Raw genomic sequence first — 26,489 nt, 5'->3', positions numbered from 1 at the left:
CAGTGTGGCATAGCTATCATTGGTGCAGCATGTGCAGTGGTACCGGTGAGTGGTAGCTACCATTGGTGGAGCAGGTGCAGTGGTAGTGTTGCTTAGCTATGATTGTGCAGCAGGTGCAGTGGCACCAGTGTGGCGTAGCTATCATTGGTGCAGCATGTGCAGTGGTACCGGTGATTGGTAGCTACCATTGGTGGAGCTGGTGCAGTGGTAGTGTTGCTTAGCTATGATTGTGCAGCAGGTGCAGTGGCACCAGTGTGTGGCGTAGTTACCATTCGTGGAGCAGGTGAGGTGTTATCAGTGTGTTACTTAGCTATGATTGCGCAGCAGGTGTAGTACCACCAGTGTGGCGTAGCTACCATTGTGCAGCAGGTGCAGTGGCACCAGTGTGGCATAGTCACACACACCACCAGCCATCAGTGCACGCATCAATTGTTAACGCATCCACAATTAACTATTGTAGCAATCTCAGTATGGTACACTTTACTTTTAAACATATTCATGTAAAGCACAGCATGCCACCATTGCTAAAATTCAAATCTAACCCACATTATTCCACTACACACCACATGCACACACTCCATAACACATGGCGAAAAGACATTGCCATTTACAATGCCATTAGCTCAAACTCAAATAAATCCGAGCCCGATTGCATTTCCAATGCTTGTTTATATATACTATTACCCAGGTCCTTTGACTCATTGGGTCTACCCCATTGTTTTCAATGACAGTCTAGATTACAGCATGCCTCACAGGGCATGCGCTGCCCTGGATCAACCCTAAAAAAAAAATAAGGAACTCTGACGCAGCCAGCATTAAGCCAGTTATAGCACTTTCTTCCCCGCTAAGCCATGCTGCACAGCGATCCGTGCTTTTGGGGACGTTAAGGCAATCCAAATAGGCATCTTGGGCTGGGTGTGGGGGTGGGTGGGCTCTTGCTTGTAAACACAAGCATTGGCATTGCCAATAGGTCTCGCTTTTGGCCCCTTATAAGTAGTTATGCAGCATAATTTCCTTGTTGCAACAACATAAAATGTCGCATGCATAAACACTTAGATGGTCCCAAAAGCGAGCCCTATTGGCTATTTGCAATGCAATAAGTCTTGCATTTAGGCAACTTTAAGCTGTTGGCATAGTAAATGACAATGCCTTTTCAATTTATTGTAAAAGTAAAATTTTTTGAAAGTTATTGTCATTTACAATGCCATTATGTTCAATTTAAGTAAATGGGAGACCTATAGCATTGCAAATGATTGTTATTTATGATGTGTAGCCTGGGGTTGCGTGGATGAGTGGGGTTGCGTGGGTGAGTGGGGTTGCGTGGGTGAGTGGGGTTGCGTGGATGAGTGGGGTTGCGTGGATGAGTGGGGTTGCGTGGATGAGTGGGGTTGCGTGGATGAGTGGGGTTGCGTGGATGAGTGGGGTTGCGTGGATGAGTGGGGTTGCGTGGATGAGTGGGGTTGCGTGGATGAGTGGGGTTGCGTGGATGAGTGGGGTTGCGTGGATGAGTGGGGTTGCGTGGATGAGTGGGGTTGCGTGGATGAGTGGGGTTGCGTGGATGAGTGGGGTTGCGTGGATGAGTGGGGTTGCGTGGATGAGTGGGGTTGCGTGGATGAGTGGGGTTGCGTGGATGAGTGGGGTTGCGTGGATGAGTGGGGTTGCTTGGGTGAGTGGCGTTGCGTGGATGATAGTGGGCTTGCGTGGGTGTGAGTGGCGTTGCGTGTCTGTAAGTGTTGCTGTGTGGGTGAAAGTGGCACAGAGCCTTTGATGTGGCCTGGCGCAGGAGAAATGCTGCTGCTGCTAATTAAATACAAGAGCGGCCGGGAAGCGGCCGGGAAACACAAGTACGGCCGGCCACATAATTAGGGGAGGAGAAGCCGCACAGCACACGCTGGGAGAAGCCCTTTGATGTGCTGTGCGGCCGCGATGCGCGCTCTGTGCTGGGGGAGGGCCATTAGCCTGAACTCGCTGCAAGATCAAACGAAGGGTGGGAGGGACATTGAGGAACAGATGGCCATGAAAGTGTATGGGCCAAAAGCGCGTGCCTGTGGCCACGTGCACTCGAAGAAAACGCCACGAAAAAATGCGGTGGTTTGACAATCAGTTCGAGCACTTGAATTCTCGCCATTTCCCATTCCTTCGGAATGGTAAAGGACGAGACCTAAAAAATAATGGCAAACAGGAGGAAAGGGTAGCTGAAAGCAAGAGCAAACAGGAGAATGAACATTTGGGAGGGCTTGCAAATCCCACACAGGGCTCGTGCACACTGAGCGAGCGGGTGATCTCAAAAAGAAAAGCCAAAATCTAATGATAAGTAAGGCGAATAGTTTGACATGCAGAATGTATGCAAAGGAGTAAAAAAAAAAAAAACCTGAGGGAAAGCGGTGAGAGGATGGAGTTTTCAGAGCACTTTCAGCGGATGCATCGTGCACACCTCTAACTCCATTAGCACAGTGCACGCTGCTGGCCTTGTGTGCTTCATCTCAAACTGCATACAGTGCTCTGACTAGCGTACCCCTACAAGAACTGGGTGTAGTGCACACAATCTATACATGTCAGTGGTTTATAAAAATTGTATCTGCGAGAGCCTATAGTGTAAAGACACCTGCATAAGCCCATGAGGTTGAAGAATGCGTGGAAGAGGCTCTGACCCAATAGGAATCAAGTAAACAAAAGCAACAGGGAAGCCAGCCAAAGGTAAGTAATGGACGGACTCGACCCAGATGACTTTTTTTTTTCTTTTTAAATACAAGATTTCACAGGCAGGGGAACCTAAAAAGGCATCGAGTAGACAAGAGTGGTTCAGATGACAAAGCTGGATGGAGGAAAAGGGGATGGGATGTAACATTCAGGCGTCGAAAAATCCACTCGCCCGATGCAATTGGGAGTGAAATTTTAGGAGGTTGGGCTATTTTTAGCACTTACTTAAACTTAAGCTGGAAGAAACAGGTGTTCTTTTTGTTCAGACTGCTCAAGGACAGAGGTCAAATGTCAGTTTGTCTTTTTACTATTTGTTGCTCACGTGTTCCTGGAAAATGGTGTTTACTTTTTTCTCTTTTTACAGTTCATGCTTTTTGTCAAGTGAGCGATTTGACAATTATAAAAAAAATAACGCAGTAAAATGTCTTGTAAATAAATAGTACAAGTCGATAAGAAATTATGAAAAGTTGTTGGGTAATTTAGAAGTGTGATGCAAACAAAGATTTAAATTGGAGGAAAAATCAGAACGCTTTACTTGGTGACGTGAAAATGTTAAATGTATGCTGCAACTTTATTTGCAAATATTGTAAGCTATATAGTTTTAAAACCACATGTTAGTGACAAATTCTGTGGTCATTTCAATGTAAAATCTGCTGATTGCAAATAACAGTGGCTGCTACTTTATGCTCTTGTTATGTATTTATTAAAAGTGATAGTAGAGCATTATAATTCGGTTGAGTAGATTATTTAAGTCACTAGACCTGCAGGTCTAGTAAAATTGTATGATTTTTCAAGCCCTGACATCACCTCGGAGTCCCCCATCTCAGTCCTTTTTAGGTCTCGCCTAGCAACGCAGAGCTGGTGGCCGAAGGGGAACAGGGATATGCACGCTCACGGCATCTTTCAGACAGCCGATGTGCACGCTCATGTTAAGTGCGCTGGGCACGGTCTGCGGCACTTCTTGTTTTCATCATCTTTCGGGGCAGGGCTCGTTTTAGGCGTCTTTCTGTAGGACATGCGTTTGTTTGGGGAGTCTCTTGCTGGAGGGTTGTGCTGGTTTTGAATTTCAGACGTCTCATCACTGGACATGGCGGTGCCCCAGAACGACTGAACAGAAACGTGAAGGCGGGAGACCGGAAGGGACCATAGATGGGTGAGTGAATGGACAAGAGATTATAGAGGGAGAGGCAAGGTAGATGCAGAAAAGTGAGCAGTGAATCAGTTGTACGTAGGCGAAGGGGAGATTTTGGGAAAGAAGAGATGAAAATTCCGACATGAGCTGACACATACGCGATAAGGGTAGATGAGAGAGCATTATTATATTATTCACCTTCAGAATGCCATTGCAGAGTGCTGTACTTGTCAGTTATTTGATGATGCCTTTGCACCTTTTCGATGCAGTGTACTTTGATGCAGGCTGCATGTTATTTTGAGGTGCACTTATATACTTTCTTTGGTCATTGTAGGGCGTTCAGCTTGCTGCAGTTCTATTATGATGTGCCTTTACAGTGTTATTGTATGGTCTTCTGCTTGCTGGCTGGGAGTTGTCTGGTGATGTGCTTTTACAGTGTATTGCAGGGTGCTATGTGGTTTATTTTATGATGATTCGGTTCCTATGTATTGCAGGGTGCTCTACCTGTGGGTTATTTATGATGGATCTTGAGGTTGTCATTCTTGTTTGTGCTGCTTGCTGTCTGTGTGTTCTTTTATGATGTACCTGTACATGTACAGGTACATGTGGTCCACCTAAAAGTGACCAGCTAAAATCCATGCAAGTCCGCTCGGTTTATGAGCTTCCTTATTAAATACAATTTTAAAATTACTCTCTCACAACGCGTAATCACCAACTGGTTAAACACATGCCAAGCTATTTTAAACCTGTTCTACATATATAACTGTATACGTGGTTACATTTGCAAGGCACCAACACAAGGAGTAGTTTCTGTCCTGTAACTCCAGTTCTGTAGTAGGGGTATCTCTGTTATAGTCATAATCTAGTGAATAGTCCCGCCCATGTGCGTGGACCCCGGCAATCAAAAATAATCTCTTAAGTTGTCAGAAAATTGCAGAACTGCAAAGACACTTAACAGAAAATTTAAAGACAAATAATGCAGCCTATATCCACAGGCTACACTGTCCAGTACTTCAACTAGAAATTCCACCAAAAATCCACAAACAGCAAAGCCTGTCCAGATTTCCCTTGTTTTCACTGCAAAACCCCTCAGAAATGATAGAGAGGAAGGCCTGGACAGACAAGCCCCATAGGCTGCCATTATGTGGCTTAAATAGGATACTGTGCCTTTAAGAGAACCTTCTCTCAGTATTCCAGAATGCATAGCAGGTCCAACTTACTTTCAGTTCTTTTTGAAGGCGTAAAACGCCAGACCTGTCGCATTCCTTAAAGGAACATCTCTCCACCGGGGAGGCGGGAGGGCGCTTAGGACTATAACAGAGATACCCCTACTACAGAACTGGAGTTACAGGACAGAAACTACTCCTTCTGTAGTAGGGGATCTCTGTGTATAGTCAATCTAGTGAATAGAATGGCAAGCCCATCCCCACACGAAAGCGGCGGTGGAGAAAAGAAAATGAACGCCACTATTGTGCGAACAGATTTCGCAGCGAAGCCTGCCCAACCTGAGCGTCTGCCCTGGCATCAGTGTCCAGGCAGTAATGCTTAGCAAAGGTATGAACCGACTTCCAAGTGGCCGCCTTGCAGATCTCTGCAATCGGAACATTACGGAGCAAAGCTGTCGTGGCAGCTTTGCCCCTGGTGGAATGAGCCTTAGGCTTACCTCCTAAGGTCTTATTAGCTTTTTGGTAACATAGCTGTATGCAGGACACAATCCACCTAGGGATAGACTGCTTAGAGGTCGCAAGACCCGTCCTGACAGATCCATAATTGATAAACAATTGGTCAGACCTACGAATATCTTTGGTCTTATCAAGATAAAACTTCAATACCCTCCTAACATCCAGGGAATGCAACGACCTTTCCGCTGGAGAGGAAGGATTCTGAAAAAACGTAGGCAAAGTTATGGTCTGGTTGACATGAAAATCAGAAATAACCTTGGGAAGAAATTTAGGGTGAGTACGCATAACAACCTTAGCAGCATGAAATACAGTATAAGGTTCTTGGCAACACAACGCCTGAATTTCACTCACCCTGCGGGCCGATGTAATGGCCACAAGGAACGCCGCCTTCCAGGACAGGTGCTGCAACGAAGCCTTATGAATAGGTTCAAAAGGCTCCTTCATCAACCTTGTCAGCACCACATTCAATTCCCATGAAGGCGAAGGAAGCCTGACAGGAGGGAACACTTTCTTCAAGCCTTCCAAAAAATCTTTGATCACAGGGATCTGGAAGAAGGAAGTCTGCGAAGGGCATTTCCTGTAGGCAGTCAAAGCAGCAAGATGAACCTTAATAGAATGGACATTAAGGCCAGACTGCGCCAACTGTAGAAGATAAGGAAGGATGACGTCTTCCTTACAAGTCGTCGGATCACAGTTCTTAGACTTGCACCAGATACAAAATCTCTTCCACTTGTAAGCATAGGAAGTCCTAGTGGAAGGTCTCTTAGACTCCTTCAGTATGTCCATACAATCTGCAGGGAGATTCAGATGACCATATTGCACTAACTCAGGAGCCATGCTGCCAAACTCAAAGACGAGAGGTTGGGGTGCAACATCAGCCCCCCGAACTTCGTGAGAAGGTCCGGCCTGCACGGCAGCCGAATGTGAGGAAGGAGAGACCGGTGAAGCAGGTCCGTGAACCACCACTGTCTGGGCCATTCCGGGGCAATCAATATCATCCGCGCCCCGGACTGGGACAGCTTGATGAGAACCGTCGGAATCAGGGGAATGGGTGGAAAAGCGTACAGAAAGCTGTTCGACCAGTCGATCCATAACGCGTTCCCCAGCATCCCCGGTTGGTAGTACCTGGAGGCGAAGCCTCGGCATTTGCTGTTTTCAGCGGTGGCGAACAGATCTACGTCTGGAGTCCCCCACCTTGCGAAGACTTCTCCTAGTACTTCGTCGTTTAAGACCCATTCGTGGTTTTCCTGAATCAGTCTGCTCAGCACGTCTGCCTGAACATTCTGCACACCTGGCAGATGGGTAGCCGTTATCGTCAGTCCTCGAGCCAGAAGCCAGCGCCAGATCGCCTGCGCCTCCTGCGACAGGGTGCGTGACCTCGATCCTCCCTGCTTGTTGAGGTAATACATTGTGGTTGTATTGTCCGTCTGCACAAGGAGTGAGTCGGTCTGGAAGGACGGGTGAAAGGCCTTCAGGGCCAAGTGAACAGCTCTGAGTTCCAGGAAATTGATGTGGTACGTGGACTTCGCCGGAGACCACGTCCCTTGAATCTGTAGGTCTCCGGAATGCGCTCCCCAGCCCTGGAGAGAAGCATCCGTCACGATAACCTGAGTGGGAATGTCCTTGTGGAAGGGAACCCCTCTGAGGAGATTCTCCGCTGAACACCACCACTTCAGAGACTGAAGAGCATGCAGAGATAGGCGTATCTTGTCGTCCCAAGATCCTCTCCTCTGATCCCACTGATCCTCCAAGCACTCTTGCAATGGTCTCATGTGCAGCCGTGCATGTGGCATCAGGAAGATACAGGAGGCCATCGATCCCAGTAGAGAAGACACCGTCCTCACTGTCGTGGATGGAGCGGACATGAGAGCCCGAGCCTTCCGAAGTAGTGATAATCGTCGCTCCTCCGAAGGAGACACGCTTGCTGACAGCGTATCTATGGAGGCTCCCAAGTACTGAATGCACTGGACTGGAGTCGGAACCGACTTGGACATGTTGATGTGCAACCCCAGCTTGTTCAAGAGAACGCACGTCTTCTGGAAGTGTGCTTGCGCTTCCGCGAAGGAGGAGGCCTTGATCAACCAGTCGTCCAGGTAAGGGTAGACAAACACCTTGTTCTTCCTTAGGTGTGCTGCTACCACCGCCATGCACTTTGAGAATGTTCTCGGCGCAGACTTCAGTCCGAAAGCAGTACTGTGTATTGATAGTGATTGGCGCCGACTTGGAATCGCAGGAACTTCCTGTGTTTGTGTGCAATGGGCACATGGAAGTAAGCATCCTGGAGGTCGATGGCACACAGCCAGTCTCCCCGTTGCAGCTGAGGATAAATCTGATGCAACGACAGCATGCAAAACTTTTCTCTGCGAATCCACTTGTTTGCTTGTCGCAAATCCAGACTGGGCCTGAACTCGTTCTTGTCCTTTTTTCGAACCAGAAAGAATCGGGAGTACAGACCTCTTCCCCTTTGAGACAGAGGTACGACTTCGATCGCCCTTTTCCTTAACAGGATATCGGCCTCCGCCTGGAGCTCGCGCAGCTGATACTGCGAGCCGACCGGAGGGATCGATGGAGGAGGGCTGGTGAACCGAAGACTGTATCCATTGCAAACAATATTCAGCACCCACTTGTCCTGAGTGATTTTTCTCCACTCTGCCAGAAAAGATTGAATGCTTCCCCCCACCGGAGCAGGTAACAGTTGACGGGGAAGTAAGTGCTCAGGGCCTAGACCCGGCCTGGCCCTTAGTCGCTGGTGCCGACTGATGGCCGCCTCTGCCCCTCTGGCGTTTCTGGAATGGTCTTCTGAACTGCTGCTGTTATTGTTGTTGCTGCTGTTGTCCAGAAGACTGTCCACGCCCTCTGCCTTGACCACCGAACCGGCGTTGGAACGGACGGTACGTCTTCTTGGTCTTCTTGGGCTTCTCCAAACCCACCGCTGTGAGCGTTTCAGCTTCCGCCTTCATGCGGGCCATTTCGTCGTCAGCGTGCTTCCCGAACAGGGTTTCGCCAGAGAATGGCAGATTGGCAACCCTCTGCTGAGCGTCCGGTCTCAGAGACGTAAGGCGGAGCCAGGCATGTCGTCGCTGGTTTATTCCGTGGCAGAAACCATGCGCCGCCAGAAGAGAGGAGTCGGCTGCAGCGCTGATGACCTGATTCGCCACCAACATCCCTTCGTTAACCACCTCCTGGAAGTCTTCCCGCTTGTCCCGCAGAAGAAGTTCCACAAATTGTTGAAGAGATTCCCAGAGGGCTCTGTCATACCGACCCAACAAGGCCGTGGCACTAGCCGCCTTCATGGAGGTCGCCGAAGTCCCACAAACTCGTCTCCCACAGGAATCCAACCACCTAGATTCTTTGTCTGGCGGAACTGTGGAGGAAGGCGTGGTGGCATGTTTGCGCGCCGCCGTCACAATCACCGAGTCTGGAGGGGGCTCCAGCCTCAGAAAGGCCGGGTCCGAGTCAGGAGCCCGGTACTTCTTCTGCAGTCTGGAAGGCGCCGCCTTAGTCACCGCAGGAGTAAGGAAAAGATCCAGGGCCGGTTCTTCCAGGCCCGGCACCAGTGGCAGTAACGGCAGAGACAAGTGCTTCTGATGGAGCGTCTCAAAGATGACCGAGGTCTTCGGAATGGGCACTGTCAAAGTAATGCCCAATTTCGCTGCACCCTGTAACAGCACGTCCTGGAAGGACACCAGATCGTCGACCGGTGAGACCCGCGTGTCCGGCGAATCTGACAAGGTCGGGGAGTAGTCCCTGGTCCCAGACGACCTGGTCCGTGAACGAGACCTGTGTCTCCTGTGGCGCCGTCTAGATCGCGTTGAAGATCTATGAAGCGAACGTTCCCTTCTCCTGGAGCGGGAGCATGACCTCCCAGCACGTGGGCGCTCCACCGGTTTCCGTGGAGGCGTCATCCATGGTTTGTCCTGGGGCTTCGGGGTAGGCGTACCCTTAGGAGGCGTCGGAAGCAGAGGCAGGGACACCGACCTCGGGGGCCTATGAGGAGGAACTGGCGGCAGAGGCCGCCCCTCAGTAGACGGCGGAGGCAGGGAGGGGAGCGGCGGCTTAGCCGGTGGAGCCTCCTTCGGTAGAGGAGGAGGGGTCACAGGCCTTGGCGGCGTATAGACCACAGAGTACCTCGAGCCCGATGACTTCTTCGAGGGAGGGGCCTGTGAGCCAGACCCTCCAGAGCGTGAGCGACGCCTCCTACGTCCGCCACCAGATCCGGCGTGACTTTTGGCGCCAGAATCCCTCTTGCGCCTCTTAGAGGAGGTTGAGACCCCAGGTGACGCTGATCTCTTTCTGCTCGACGTCGAAAGTTTCTCATGCGTGGAACGGCTATCTCTCGGCTCTGGCGTCGAACGCCGCCTCCTCGACGTCGAGCGTTTCTTCCTCGACGCCGATAGTCACCCCCTCGACGACAAGCGGCCAGACCTCGACGGCGAGCGTCGACTTTCTTCTCGAAGACCGCTTCCTCACTGTCTTCGACATCGAGGGTCCCCTCGACGTCGAACTGGTCGACGGCGACCGGCGGTGTCGCCTCGACGGCGAGTGCCGGTGTCTTTGTCGACGGCGATGCCTCGACGTCGACGGCGGTGACTTCGACGACGGCCTGGCCAGGCCTCTCGACGTCGATTTCCCACGCTGTCTCGACCCGGAGCCCCGGGGAGAAGGGGAACACACCGTCGTCATCCCTCTCGACGTCGTCGATGCTATCGACGTCGACGGAGACCGGGACCTTTTGCTGGTCTTCCTGCCTCTGGGGAGCCCCCCAGAGGCCTCAGCAGGGGCAGAGGGAGCCTTCCCAGCCTGCCCAGACCCACCTGCAGCCTGCAGACGCCTCTCCTCCAGGCCTTGGAGCCTAATTTTCTGTCTTTCCCTCAGGGTCCTTGTAGAAAAGGCCTGGCAGATGTCACAATCTTCAGGGACATGCTCATCAGGGAGGCAAATAATGCAGACGTCGTGTGGATCAGTCTTGGCCTTCTTCCTTCCACATGCTGGGCACTTGTCGAATAAGGCAGGCATTTTAGATCCCTAAAAGCCTGAACAAATACACAGAAGTGAACAGGAAACACCAAGAATCAAAGCAAAACACTTAAAACCAAAAAGTGTCAAAAAACTCCAATAAACCCCTGAAAAGGGGAGAGCTCAATGCACAGGGTCCTGTAAGCAGGAGCCGGAAAAAAGAACTGAAAGTAAGTTGGACCTGCTATGCATTCTGGGATACTGAGAGAAGGTTCTCTTAAAGGCACAGTATCCTATTTAAGCCACATAATGGCAGCCTATTGGGCTTGTCTGTCCAGGCCTTCCTCTCTATCATTTCTGAGGGGTTTTGCAGTGAAAACAAGGGAAATCTGGACAGGCTTTGCTGTTTGTGGATTTTTGGTGGAATTTCTAGTTGAAGTACTGGACAGTGTAGCCTGTGGATATAGGCTGCATTATTTGTCTTTAAATTTTCTCTTAAGTGTCTTTGCAGTTCTGCAATTTTCTGACAATTTAAGAGATTATTTTTGATTGCCGGGGTCCACGCACAGGGGCGGGACTATTCACTAGATTATGACTATACACAGAGATCCCCTACTACAGAACTTTAGCTACAGGTCTGCCTGTTTTTTTTAAACACCTTGTGATGTCCTATAAGCAGGGGTTTGTTTGTTTATCAGCCTATGGACGCAGGTAATAGTTTATAATTACAATAAAGTACGGCATGTATCTTATACATTAATTGATGAAATATAGGGAAGTGTGTGTTTTTTTTGGGTTTCATATCTAGACTGCATGTATGTGTCCATCCCGGTAGAGCGCTAAGTGCGGTTGCACGTTGCTAAATGCAGGAAATACATTTGGAGGAAAGAGGAGCAGAGTGCACACACATACACGTGCACACACATATACACACTCTCCCATCCACACAGGTTTATATACACATTGGCACACGCAAGCATGCAGACATACAAATGTACGTGCACGCACACTTTCACAGTTCATAAACAAACACACACACACACACACACACCCACCCACCCCCCCCCCCCTACCTGGAATGGCACGTTAGTCACCACCCCCTCTCGCCTGCTGGGTCTTTAATTACAGAGCGTTGCTCCCCAGGGCCGGCCTCGGACATGCTCTGCGACTTCCTTTCATCCCTCAGCTGGCCGTACCATGGTCTCCTGTGTCAAGGCAATCTCTAACCACCACTCATCAGCAAAGCCCCGAAGGTCAGCTGCAAGATTTTTTGGAAACCATCAAGCACTGCACAATCCCAACCCAGACTGTGAGTCTGGAGCATCCTCCACCTTCACTGAGGTACCAGGGCTCAATGTGCAGAGGCGATACAGGACGGGGGCATGGGAGTACGGGGATGGGGTTATTCCTGAAATGAGGAATAACTGCGTGCACCTAGAATAACTGTCTGATTTTCAGAGCAGATTTTTACCATGTTGTTGGAAATCAAAATGCTGACATTGTCTACCGTCTGCTGGTGATGGTGTGGGGGTGTCCAGTGTGGGTGCAGGGATGAGGATCCCTCTTGTGCCTGTGGTGGGGGCATTCACTGGTCCCCCGCCGGACTGTAGCACATAGTGGGTAGCAGGGTTCAAGTCTTCAGCCCCGGCACCTCTCTGAGTGGTTGCCGTGTCTCTTGGATGGATTATCAGGCCTGAAGATTTCACACCCGAAAGTTCCAGGCAATGAAACACTTGTAAGTGCGGAGTGCGTTATTTCACCCAGAGCTACCACAGCGGGTGAAACACGGCAACTTGTATCGAGGGACGTACGAAGTCAAAGTCCAGGAGAGACCTGTAAATGGTCCAGCTCGCCGGGTATTGCTTCCACCATATGCAAGGCGATCTGTGCAAAGGGTTTCACTCTTTCCTTGTTTCCACTCAGCATAACGAACTGTTTAAACTTCCCTTCCATGTATTAATATCATAGAAGCCCCCTCCTCTCCCTGGCCTTTTCCGTCCTTTCTTCTCTTTGCTCCCAATCCTCACATCGCTCGGAAGTCGCCGCTTCATGGCATGTAAGTGCTCTACAAACGACCTTCAATAAATAAGTAAATGGAGTGTGTTAGCCCCCACACTGCAAAAGGGACCAACCTGGAGGTGAATTGGTGAAACACGAACCGATGGGTGACGTGTGGGCTCGGAGTAAGGAACCCAGGTTTGTAATAGTTTGCATTTTTGTGGTTACAAACCAAACAAGCAGGGGGAAGCAGCATTTAGGCAGAGCCTGAGGAGAGGGTGTGAAAAGCAATACCAGGGGAGCCCGCAAGCGCAGCGGGAGGAGACCTGGCTTCTGTGAAACGGCAGGGGCCGCGTGGAGCCAGGGAAACTTTTGTACTAACGCTGAATAGGGAGATAAGAGTGTGCGGCCGCCAGGAATACAAAGCATGGCGTGCCGCACTTTATAAATACATATACATTTGAAAAGTAAAGCATTAAAGGCCAACTCCAGGAATGAGAACAGATCGGACCATCTCATTCTGTGCCATAGAACACAGGCTCACACTGGCGCCACCGCAGCTGAACAGGTTGCTCCTTGGTGCCCAGCGAGGAAGCACCATGTCTGCATCTTCCCACCGCCACCTTCTGTGTGTGCTGGAGGCAGGGCACTTGTTCACAGGTCAAGAAAACAAAACACAACCTGAGCTAAGGCGGGAAAGGGGTGTAACTCTGAAGGGAACGATGTTAAGAGGCGGACAGGGATGGTGAGCAAGGAGCGGCGCAAGTACACGCGGGACCGGGGGAGCGGTGCAAGCACACACGGGGCCGGGAGAAGAGGTGCAAAAAGCACATACGGGGCTGGCAGGAGAGGCACAAGCACACACGTTGCCGGAGAAGCTCAAGCACACACGGGTCAAAACAGCAGTTCGCCATTCGAACGAGGACCGCGCTGCATCGGAGCATGGGGATCTCTGGTTTTTATGGGGCCATGTGTTTAAGCACATGGCCCCATTAAGATAAGAAATCGCTTACAACAGAAGGAAAGCAGGCGAGCCAGTCCGGGAGGCCCGTCCCAAAAAGCCAAAGGGAGGCAACACAGATCGCTCATTTCCAATGGCTGGCCACGGTGAAGCCAGCTAATGGAAATGAGGGGCGGGCCTTAAAGCTCTTTTCTAAAAGTACTCATTAGCACTAAATCTCGCTGAGCGAGCTACGCATGTGCGCAGCAACGCTAGGCACGACCTAAAAAGAACACAGAATTTCAGCAGCACCAACTATAACTTGCCCCCCGCCATGCACTGCTTATGAACTCACAAATGCTATCACTCATGACATGTTCTATGATATCATTTATGACATCACCGATGACATCATCCAAGGAGTGTGCTAGTTTGTTTTATAGTTTACATAGTGGCGGTAGTGTACCATATTACTTGTTAGCATAATTATGTACAATCAGAGTCCAGATAATGGGTGTAAGTGTTTAGGAGGCACATGTTCCTAATGCACCATAGGTGTGTTGTGGTATTGAACAGGTTATAAATGCTTGTATTCAGGAGTAACGCTGTGTGCAGATGAGTTGACTTATGTTCATATGTTCCACACAAGTATTTGGGTTCTGCAGAAAACGTAAGATTATATATAGTAAATATTAACTTTTGTAAGGAGCCTTGTCATTAGATAGAATCCTGTTCACATGACAATTTCTACTTAACATAGAAGACTGCATGCACAAGTTATGCACATACGCTTGTTTTGTTTGAGAAGATAGGCGATCTGCCAAGTTTTCACCACAGTATGAAAGGTGCAGTTAGTATGATGTTTAGCACCTTCGGAAATGGTTATTATTAGGAAATAGTGTCTTTTCTTGTTGCATAGAGTGTACACTGTTCTTAGTAGACAATTTGTATTATCCTGTAAACTCTCTCCATAGAGTAAGCACCATTTACAGTAGCTAGTTTTCTACTGATATCAACCTCATTTCCCAATGTGGGTTTAGTAAGTTTCAGGGATTTGATGCAGATAAAAGCTGCCCATAGTAAGCTAATTGTTTTGGAACGAACAAAATATTTAAAAAAAATTGGCTGTTAGCACTTGAATACAGATTGAACTCTGTACTCAGTGTGTACTATAGATCTATGGTTGATAGTTGATGTGAACTATGATAGTTGTAAAGTGTGTGGTATATGGTCAATGTTACTCATAATGCGGGTTTAACACCTAAGGGAGTTCCATCAGTGACGGTATTAATAATCACTGATATTTTCCTGAGCGTCAGTTCCTTGTACGTACTGTCAGGCCTCAAATAGTAAATTTATAGAACAATATATGGGAAAATTAAGGTTGGATGAAATCATGATTAACGCCACTTGAGATGTCATCAGTGATCTAATAATTGAGGTCATAGAACGTGTCGTGCCTAATGTCATATGTGAGGTCATAAGCAGTACATGACAGGGGCGCCACTTATAGGTAGTGCTGCGAATTATAACTGCTGAATTCCTGTGTTTATTAGTTCAAACGGTTAGTGAGGTCACTGAGAAATTCACCCATCTCTAACATTACTTGAAGCATTTTGTTTCAGTAAATTTCTAAGCCTTTTTTTTTTTTTAAACAACAACAAATCATTATTACACCCAACTGGAACGATACTTTAAACTTGGTTTTTTTCCAGCAAATTTCTAGGTTTTTATTTTTACGTAAATATTTGGTGATTGCATCTATGGTAGAGTAACTAAATATATCCTGTGTGCAGACATTTTGAAAGGGAATGGCTTTTGTATTGCAATCTAACAGGAAAAGGTGCATAGTTTGCAAAATGTTTCTTAAAAAAAAAAAAATGATGTTCTAGTGTAACACAGCAATACAACAATATGTGTGTTGAGATTGTCCATCTCTTCAGTTCTTCTAGAGCTCAGATATTTTTTCAGCAAGTTAATAATCTAATACCATACTTTTTATAGCCTTTGTATCTGTTTTTATAGTAAAGTTGCAATTATGATTTAGAAAGTAATCACTTTTGCAATAATGTATAGCTTTCATTATGTAAATCTATTTTTAAGGTGTTTAATTATATTCGTGAGAGGTTTGTGAGCTACTCGAGAGAGCACAGTTATATATTTTGTTTTTAAGTATTGTATAGCGTTCTTTACCATGGAGTTCAGTTATTGTTTAATCTATAAATAAGGAATCATTCAGATTACTGATAATTCTCGCCACAAGTTTGCGGGAGTCGAATTTACAATCCCCGACGCAGACTCAGAAGGGGCTGAACTTCCTGTTCAGCTCTGTGAACCACTTGCGACATCGTATATTTGGAATCAACTTAAAAATAGTGTTTTCTTGTAATTCTGACCAAAGTAAGACATTAAGTGATGTTGACTAACTTAGAAAAATTGATTATGAATAATTCCATTAAACAGATAAAGCAATTGTTTTTTTAATATCTAGAGAGACACTCAAGACTTTTGAGATGTCCGAGAGAGGAAACCCATCTGAAGGAAGAGTTTTTATTGGTTCATATGGCCATCTTTATTTACAAAAGGTAGATTCAATCCTTTTGGTTTATGTGCCTATTGGAGTTTGCTGTCGGTAGACCTTTTTGCCTCTTTGTTCTGGCTTAGGAAAAGGTCTTCAAATTCTGGAGAGCAGCCAGGTGCTGTTGCAGCAGCTCAGCCTGCCAAAGAGTCTTTGGTATGACGATTTTTTTTTTTTTTACAAGCAGCCAGGTGGCTAAAAAGTCTCTGCAAAGTAAGTCCTCTGTAAACTTTGCAAGAAGGCGTTCAGTTGAGTGAGTAGAAACAAACAGTACGAGGCATGTGGAGGCACCTCAGGTCTATGCATCCACAAAAAGCTCGCTCGAGGAGAGTTTGATCGTGCTTCAGAGCTAGACAACTCTTCAGGTGCTTCCACCTAATTTTGCCTTGGAGACACTGTTCCTGCCCAGGTGCAGAGTGCAGAAGCAGATACCAACCCTGCATATCTTAACGCCCTTTTTTGCTACTTCTGTAAGCAGATAATTTTTTCATCTGAGACAAGCAGGCCTGCATAGGACAGGTGTGTCCAAGATCACAAATGTCCCCCTTGGCAGTATTTTTTTCTTCAGTTATTTTCTTCACACTTTTCTCCTGTTTGTTATTAAGGAGGTTATGTTTCACACCCTCCCCCTCCAAAATTCATATTTTAGTACACCACAATTTCAAAATGTAAAATAACACAAAGTAAAAATAAGTTTGATTTTTTTTTTAAGTTGCTAAAAATTTCAACAAAAACTGCTCTTTTTAAAGCTACCCTATGTTGTTTTTAGCAGGTTTCTTGTATTTTGCCTTCAAAAGAACTCTTGCAAGAGCCAGGACAAGCATATCATAGTTTGTGGCTCTCGCGACTTTTTGCAAGAAGCTCGCGAGAGCCAGGCAGAGAATCCCCAACATCCAGTCCAAGGGGCAGCGCTGCCTGCTTCGCTCTCACGAGACAACACTTTTGTTTATGGGGTTTGCATTTACACTGAATATATCCTGATTTAATATATATATATATATATATATATATATATATATATATATATATAAGAATGGAGATTAACTTTAATGTTTTTGTGCCCTTATAAATGTACATACATGTTCCTAATTATTGTTTCTTCTACCACTTTGGTTCCAGAAATAAAAGACGGGAATTTAGAAGTTTAGTGTAACCTTTGCTTTACTGTAAGAAGTGTCATTACATTCAGTCTGCCACATGCATTTTTAAGGTACGCAGTGTAGTGGCTAGAATCTATTTGACTCTCCATGGTGAAAAAAATCATACCAACCCAAGTGGACTTCGAAAATACTTTAGACAATCAAGTCCATTAAAGTGGTAAGCAAAAGAAACGGAGAATTATGCTAGCATAAATAGGTTGAAACGGAATTTAACAAAATAAGCAGCATCTCATTGTGCATTACAGTCAATTCATGTGGAGTGTAAAGTAGATGAAATCAATAACATACTATCTTTAAAAAAACAAAACGCTACTGCCATAGACATATAACAGTGAAATTGTTCCAAATGTTGAGATTGAGCTTGGACCTTGCTACATACCAAAAGTTCTATCTTTCACCTAAGATGTGTGTTTATTAGCACAAGCTAATCGGTTTACATTTTTAATTGAGAAACTGTTTACGATTAATGGCATTTTATTACAATTGGTGCATCTGCAAGCAAAGGTTATTACTAAAGTGCAGAGTTATACAATTCCAGGTATTAAGGGTATTAAAATACTAGATGTTCACAAAGGATACATTGCGGATTATAGAACACGCGGACTCTAAACTATGAACTTCTAAGCCGGCAGGTTAAGTTCAGAGGGACATCAAATTCCAGTAATAAACTCTTGCGGATGAGCTTCATTTAAAAGAAATTTAATGACTGATGGTAATGTAATGTACGCGTCCCTTATTTAATCAGAAAACGGCGAAGAAGCCTTCTGTGTTCGTTAAGTAATACAGGACATATCCAAAGCAAGTGCGATAGTGACTCCTGGGACAGGCCACAAAAATGGCATGTGCTAATAACAGATTGACATGGAGAACAAGAGATCTAATGATGAAAAATAGTCCATCAGTAGTTGACAAAATGTAACTTTTTAATACACCGAAAGTTTCATGGTCAGTTGCAACGGATTCTATATATACACGTCTGCTTTAAACTGTTGGTGAGTCATTTAAATTCCACAGAGCTGCTGCACCTTTTAGCTCCACAGCACTGGTGAGGGCGTTCAACCAACCAGCATTTGGAGGATTTGAAGTATTTGCAAGTGTGGCTTCTAAACCAATGAGTTTTTTCAAAGAGCCTTTTTAAGTAGCTCACGCTGAGTGCATGTACTTCAGGAGACTTGCTCTCAGTATGAGGAGTATATTGTTCATCTTGAATTTCATCCTGGAATCTGCGACGGTGAGGTATTCTGCAGGAGCTTAAAGGGTGAGCTGAAGATGGCACTCTGGGCACTGATTTAAAAAAAAAAAAAAAAAAAAAAAACACCAAGCTTATCCGGAAATGCTTCTGTGCAGTAAGCCACAGTCGGGATAAGTGTAGCACTTACTAGTTTTAACAGTGGTTTAAGAGGACGCTGTTGTATGCTCTTGTATATGGTTTGCAAAGCGAATTGTAACAAGGAAGACATTTATGCGAAAAACACTACAGCATCACAATATTCAGGGGACACTGATTAACCACAGAAGAGAAGCTTTGAATACTGCCCCTCCGCCTTCCGCAGCCACTAGTAGAATCTTTAGTACTTCCTAGCTATTCATCAAAAGCATACCAAAATATTAATGCTAAAACGAAAAGGGCATTGGGTAGTAAAGAGGTGTGGCGAACGATCCCCATACCCACTTGCAAAGTAAGTGTTCTCTAATGCTTTACCGCTGCACTGCCCAGAATACACACGTTTACCCCTTCTTAGGTTTCACCTACACAGCACACATGCGCTGCATAGGCAAAAAGACCTTTAGTTATCAGTATGGCTTTTCAGCCAAAAACGTGCACGCCTGCCATTGCCTTCAATGGCAGCGCGTGCACGTGTGGCGATTCACTTGCAGGAGTGAGCGCCGCCATCTGGCAGCAATTATCGATCCCGCAAGTGAATCGCGCAGGCTCCCCTCCTCCCCCTGCTGCCGGCGAGCGCCTCCCCCTGCTGCCGGCAGCCTGCTTGTTTTTCTATGTCTGTGCCTTTCATTTGCTTGACTGTCCAAGTCCCGTTGCACCATGATGCAGCGCTTGTTTTTATACAGATGGATCCCTCTGGGGGTGGGAGGGGGGATGGCAACAAAGAGGATTCTCTTCATATAAGTGGGGTTCATATTTTCATTTTACCGGAGTTTGATTGAGGCTCCTAGTTTAGACGTTGTTTTTCCACTCGAATTGCAGTTTTCTTCAGATACGCAGCAATGCCGGACAGTAACAGTAGGGATTTGAGCTAGGGAAGCTTGCTCTTCTGCTGACGGCATTTTTGTTGTCCACAGGGAAGCTCGCACTGCTGTAGATGGTGTGTTTGTCTGAGGGAAAGCATAAGAGGGCCAAGACGACGGGGCTCGCGGTGAAGCTAAGGGTTGGTGGCAGCACCCTGCTTTGCTTGCAGAGTCCGTCTGTACAATTACTAAGAGCCTGACACGAGCGGAGAGCTCGCTATTATAATTTAGCATTGATTTTAAACAAAGTCTACATGTATTTTAAAAATAGCATCTGTGCATTTTAATTTGCGTTACTTTGTGTGACTAACGTTTTGGTTGTGCAGGTTCGCTTTCTCTGCCTCTCGTGGCCCACTCTCCCCGGCCATCAGGGTCTGGAGAGGGGAGCGCGAGGCGCCATCTTGGGTGGGTGTCTCCGGGGAGCCTGGACGCAGTCAGCGTTCTAGTGCTTCCCGAGGGAGAGCATAAGAGGCAATGTGCCTCCGGGAGCGCAGCGGACGGGCGCAGCGGGCGCGACGGTGGCGCGCCTAAGGTAAGCCTAAGGTAAGCCCGTCTGTGCCCGTCCGTGACCGCACGGGACCAGGGCTATGTTACTCTGCCCGCTCTCCTATTTACACATACACTACCCAGGAACTACTATCCCTCAGACCTCCAGCGTCCCTCTGCCCCTTACTCCCCTGCTACACGCTTAAACGCCTGAGCGATTTTGGTATTTCTCAGGTCATTTTACCACCTGGACCGAATTATAAACGCAGCATGGTATCCATTAAACCCACTATAAGCTCCAATTTACCTGTGCTCAATTTGGATTGTATTTATCTTAACACTAGATCTTTGGTGAAGCATCAACTGGATATTTTCCTGCTACTTACTTCGCAGAAGCCCGACCTATTACTACTCACTGAGACCTGGCTTACTGTGAATTCGCAGCCTGATATACTGGCCTCACTTCCATCAGACTACTATATATTGGCCGTAAATCGTGCCCCAGGTAAAGCTGGAGGGGGAGTGGCGGCCATTATTAATAAAAAACATAATTTTATTAGTCGCCCGTCCCTGCTGCTACCTGGCACTGAAAATCTAGTAATAAAAACCGATACTGAGAAAGGCGCCATAGCTTTGGTTTTACTTTACCGTCCCCCACAATCTATGCCTGCCTTTCCCTTAGGACTTGCTGAACAAATAGCGTCAATTACTATGAAATATCCCCACACTATCCTCATTGGAGATTTTAATCTGTGGTTCGACAGCCCGGACACGGATATCCAAGCGAGAGAATTGTTAGATTTACTTACTGACATTAACATGACCCAATTCATACAGTCCTCCACTCATGAGAAAGGCCACCATCTCGACCAATTATGGTCACATAATCTCCCTTTGTTATCTATCGTGATTCAGCCCTGTATCTGGTCAGATCACCATTTTGTTCATTTTTCCCTGCAAGTAAGGAGACAACATCAGATTCCTTCTCAGCCTGGAGGGGAAACTCGCAAATGGGGGGCAATAGATCTCTCTGCTTTTCTGGATACTTTGGTTTCTACTCTGCCTCCACCTGACGACCTGGGGGACGTAGATGATATCTATGAGGCGCTTGTCTCATGGATCCAAAGTGCTGCTAATATTCATGCACCTAACGTAAAATTCTCCCGCTCACGCGACAAAGAGGCTCATAAATTGTTTTTCTGCGGACCTCAAACAACTTAAACTAGAGGTCAGGCAAAAAGAGAGAATCTGGCGCAGAAATTATCTCCCACAAGATAAAGAGGTCTATTGCCTGAGTCGTCGCCTCTATCAAAAAACCATCCTTAAGAGGAAGACTGACTATTTTTCAGGCATAATTCTGAAATCTCAGAATCAAACTAAAGACATCTTTAGAATAGTGAACGACCTCTGCAATGACGAGCGTACGTCACTACCTATTGTACAATCTCAAGCCTTATGTGATGACTTGAATAATTTTTTTATAGAAAAAATCACCACAATTAAACAAAGTATACCATCACACCCTGCCAGTAACATCACTGAGGACACATACATGAATCCAGAGATCTTAGACCACATCCCCCCGATTGATTCCAAACAATTGTCGGAACTTCTTCAAAGGATCAAATCAGGGTCACCTAATGACATCTGTCCCCCTTCAATCTTCAGAGAAGTAGGCCTATCCCTTCCACAGGCATTCCTGCCTATCCTCAATGAATCCCTTAGACAAGGCAGAGTCCCCACAGATTTCAAAAAAGCTCTCCTTATACCTTTGGTAAAAAAACAAGGGAAGGATCCTCTGGATCTTACAAATTATAGACCTATTTCCCTGCTGCCCTACCTCTCAAAGGTACTGGAGGCTCATGTCTCTAAGAGTGTCTCCAATTTTATCGAGACCACTAACTACTTGGAGCCTAATCAAGCGGGGTTTTGCCCTGGTCATTCAACAGAGGCGGTGATTCTAGCGGTTCAGGACAACCTTAGAGCCAATGCGGATATCGATACACACCAAGCTCTGGTGCTGCTTGACCTCTCGGCGGCGTTCGACACGGTTGACTATGACATCTTGCTCAACCGTGTCGAACAGGCCGGCCTGAGAGGACCGGCGTTGAGCTGGATTACATCCTTTATCGAGGGCCGGACTCAGGCAACTCAACTGGGCAGCTTTACAGGTACTAGGCACACGTCCACCTGTGGAGTCCCGCAGGGGTCGTCATTGTCCCCCTTATTATTCAATCTTTACCTCCGCCCTCTTCTTTATTCCCTTAAAAAGTTTAATGTCACAGTGTTCAACTATGCGGACGATTTACAGCTAATATTTCATCTGAACATCCCTGATGCTGTGTCCGAATTTCAGAACACTATGAAACACATCCAATGCTGGATGAACGAAAATCATCTAAAACTCAACCCGGGCAAAACAGAACTACTTTTGCCCGGGAACAGTTTATCCAGCTGGAGTGATAACTTCTGGCCAGTAGACCTGGGCATCCCTCCCGTAAGGTCCATTGCTGTAAAGAGCTTAGGCATCACGCTCCACTCGGACCTGTCCTTAAAAACCCAGGTGGGCGCTGTGGTCTCAGCAAGTTTTTTCCAAATGAGGAAAATAAAAAAGATTGCTCATCTTTTCACCCAGTCTGCCTTAATCCAGGTTACTATTGCTCTGGTTATGTCCCGCCTGGACTATTCCAACAGCGTCTATTTGGGACTTCCAGTGGGCCTGTCGAAGAGACTTCAACTTGTCCAGAATCAGGCGGCGAGACTCATCCTACAACAGCCAAAATGGTCTTCTATTAAACCTGGACTAGAAAAGCTACACTGGCTTCCGATCTCCCAGCGCATAGCCTTTAAAGCAGGGTGTATCACCTTCAAGGCCATACAAGATAAAGGCCCTGCCTTTATTCGTTGCCTGATCTCTAAATATATACCCACCAGAAGCTTGCGCTCTGCGCAAAAATCCCTACTGGAGGTGTCTCGCTTCAAAAGGAAGCGACAGGGAGGCTGCTGTTTTCGCCATCTAGCAGCCTCACTTTGGAACTCCATTCCCTTATCGATCAGGCAGAGTGAGGATTTACTCACCTTTCGTAAGGGATTAAAGACCTGGTTGTTCGCCCAAGCCTACCATTAGCTATTGTCAGCTCAGTGTTATGTTAGACGGATTCTTCACCTTTCCTATAGCGCCATGAAGCCCATGGGCGTACGAGCGCTCTACAAATTGATTTTAACATAACATAACACTACCCTGCTTTGTTGGTGTTTTTTTCTTTGTGTATGAACAGGGGAGCGTACTCTGCTGTAACCGTGGTGTGCTTAGGTGTGTGAGGAAAAGTTTAATTAATGCTACCTTTTATATTCTGTATGTGGAAAAAACGTGGGACCCCCCCCCCTCCCTCCTATGACCTGCTCTGTTCACTTGGAATGCATAACGTAGGTATTTTCTGTGTCTGTTTTTTGAGTGACCCATTTGTGCAGTGCTCCATTCCACGTGTTTTGTGACTGACGAACGACTGCGGTGCTCAGTGGATCGTTTCTGGAGGCGGGGGTTGGAGCATGGTTGTGATAGCTGAACTGCACCATAGCAGTTGTGTTGTTTCGGCATTGGTTGCAATGTCCACACAGAGTCTGTGCTTGGTTTGTGCTTCCCATACTTTGCACTGCAGTGGCCGAGGAGTGGATTTTCAGGTGACAGCTGGGCCTAGTGCTTTTAGGCTTGTGTTGTACGCTCTGGGTCAGCTTTCACTGTTTACCAACAGGCTTGCTCTCTCCGTGCTTTAGGAGATGCACAGTGCCAGCATGGACGTAACCATTTTGCGATAGTAACTGCTGAACACTGATGCAGTGGTGCGAGTAAGGTGGGTCACCTTTGCCATGGTATATACTGTGCGGATGGTTCTCCCTCCTCATCTACTGGTGGCCCCAGACCTTCAGTTGTTTGTTGGCTTTGTGTGGAGGGGAGACAACATTTTGGTTAGGGATGTAGGTGTGGCAGCTGGACACAATGAAGCGTGGAGGCCATGTTTGCCTATGAAGTGGGTGTAAAGAAGCTCCTGGTTTGGAAATGGATATGCTGTCACAGAGCTCTTTGGTTGTTTGTCACCTTGTATATGGTCTACTGTAATGATGATCATACTATGGCACTGGCAGGGCACAGGAAGAGGTGCAGCCATGTGCATTGCTAACTTTTTTCTTCTTTTTTTTCTGTGGCAGTCACACGCACTCTCCTGGTTCTATGGCCACTGTCCGGGAGTGGTCTTGAGGTCGCTGCACATTCTTGAACCCTGCCGGACAGCGCCAGTGCTCCATCTGCGAGGCGCCTCGCCAAAAACCTGATCTTAACCACATCTTGCGACTGAGTGTAGAGAAACAGAAATGGACCTGCTCCTGGGTAAGGGCACTTGCGAGGTGTGCGGGTTCAGCCCTGATGCTGTGCCAGGTGGAGCAGCCATGCCTGTGGTAAATGGCATCTTACCTCCACCTGCTGTACTGACTGAATCCAAGCTGACACCCCGGGAGGATGCGCCCCAAACAGTGGACACAGACAGCGAGGACTCAGATGCCAGGAGTCCTGAGGTAGCAGGGCAGACTGACAGGTGGGAATGTCAATGCTGCACTCTGCACAACACCCCTGTTGCACACTCCTGCTCGGCCTGTGGTGGCCCTCGTAAGCTCTCGCTGCCCATGATACCTCCTGAGGCACTGGTGGTCCTTGAAGTGATAGCCCCTGTTGGATTTCAGATAGTGGTGGCTGGGCCAGTCTACTGCCCCCACCGATAGTATTGACCCCAATGGCAGCAGTGCCACTTCCATAGAACTTGATGTCTCAAAACAACCTTCCTTTGCCCCCTTCTCTCCTGGTCTGCAGAACAACCCTGCACCACAGAGCCGCCGGGAGGTGCCTCCTTTGATGCAACCGTTGGCCTGATACATCCCATTTCAGCCCCACGATTCCAGGAACTGAGTGCAGCAAGCATCTCAGTGTCCTTGAGGAGGAGATGGAGGCCTCTCCTTCACACTGGCACATGCTCTTTCCTGAACTCTTCGGAAAAAGCCAAAAGCAAGATCTGCGGAGCTCATTGAGGCATTGATCTCATTGACTTGACTGGAGACTGTGCAAATTACCCCTGGCAGCCCCTCCAGTCCAGACTTCTCAAACTGGTCCTGCTCCAAGTGCACTCTACAGAACCCCACCAGCACCCATAAGTGCATGGCCTACCATTGTTCCAAGCTGCAGGGCTTCCAGGAGCAAATTGTTCCTATTGAGCCCAAGAGCAGTTGCCCAGAGTGCAGCCAGGATCGAGAAGGGACTGCACCTGGACCACCAATGCCATGTAGCGCAGGCCAGCACGTTTTCCCGTCCCAGAGCGACCCGGCCAGTGGTCCTGCCCAGCCTGTACGCTTCTCAATGACCTGAAGTCCAAGCACTCTGCTGGGTTGGGTCCAACACACCACAGCAGTATGTGATGCAGCATAAGGGACTCAAGCCTCTCAAGAGGAGGGAGAGCATGCACGTGGAGAAGCAGCGGCAGACCGATGAAGGAGAGGCCAAGGCTTTGTGGGAGAACATTGTCAGTTTGTGTTGAGAGGTGAGTGCAGATCCATGGTATAGCCTTTACTTGCAGTGAGGGAAGTTGTATGGGAAGCCAATGTGAGGTAGGGTCTTGGCATGCAGAGGAGATGAACCTTTAAGGCTGTAAGGCTTTTGTTCGTGCCTCAGAGGGAAGGGAAACATCTACTCGTGTGTTTCAAGTGGAGATTGAGAGTCTTTGGGTTTTAGGTCCTAGGAGGTGTATTGGAAGTCTTGCTGCCTCCTACTGTTAAGAGTTAGTGCCATAGAGCTTAGAGCCCTTCAGTCATGAGGGGGTTATCCTCTGCCATTCAGGTTGTTCAGTTAGATCATCTCTGGAGCTCTCTCGTTGCATTCAGAAGAGTCACACATGCAGTGTTAAGGACACTTGCTAAATCACAGGCACCCAAAAAATTTCAACTCCTGTTCACACCTCTATTACTTTAGAGTTCAATCGTGACCAAAGCATTTTTCTTTGAGTAAGCTAATCTAAATGTATTTATTGGTGCTTTTGCCATATGTTTATTTCTAATGTCTTTCAGACGAGCCAGCTCCACTCCTGTTCAGAAGCACTAATGTAACATGGGCAACTCTGCAGTTGATTTGCCCTTCAGTGCTTTATAATGTAGGGGTGGGGTCTTGTGTGGACTGTGGTTGTGACTACCAAACTCAACAATCAACCCCATTCTACCACGTCACTTCCATCTTCCAGTGCATCACTTGCCTTTAATGTAAAATGTTTTGAATGAGGGTATGCCCTATGCAGTGAAGGGTTAAGCGATGAAAAATATCTGTATTCACTGGATTCTCATGCTCTAAACCGTAGTTGTCAGTTTTTCTTGAGATAATTCCACTTTAGTCATCCTTTTTTCGAAAGTGTAGCAACCCCGATATGTCCATTTTTATAGTTTCGATTTTTGCTTTGACTTCTCGAGCAGTCAATGGCCTTGTTGCAGCCTCTTCTAGTCCCCACTGATGTGGCTACTCATGGATTTGAGAACCTCCTGCTCGGGGTGCCCGCATGGACAATCTGTGAATCCTTGCCAG

The 26,489-nt window shown here is 47.2% G+C and overlaps 1 protein-coding gene and 1 pseudogene across 15 annotated transcripts in view; one reads left to right on the top strand and one right to left on the bottom strand.

Annotated features, from left to right (window-relative positions):
* Positions 1-26,489, bottom strand: part of NCOR1 (nuclear receptor corepressor 1) — a 1,934,049-nt gene that overhangs the window by 1,871,937 nt on the left and 35,623 nt on the right. The gene's annotated exons all lie outside the window — the stretch shown is intronic.
* Positions 24,108-25,458, top strand: LOC144822979 (calpain-15 pseudogene; annotated as a pseudogene).

Source organism: Lissotriton helveticus, chromosome 3_1 (genome assembly GCF_964261635.1).
Source record: "Lissotriton helveticus chromosome 3_1, aLisHel1.1, whole genome shotgun sequence".
Lineage (NCBI taxonomy): Eukaryota > Metazoa > Chordata > Amphibia > Caudata > Salamandridae > Lissotriton > Lissotriton helveticus.
The sequence above is the reverse complement of the archived record's forward strand: the minus strand, read 5'-3'. Positions and strand labels throughout refer to the sequence as shown.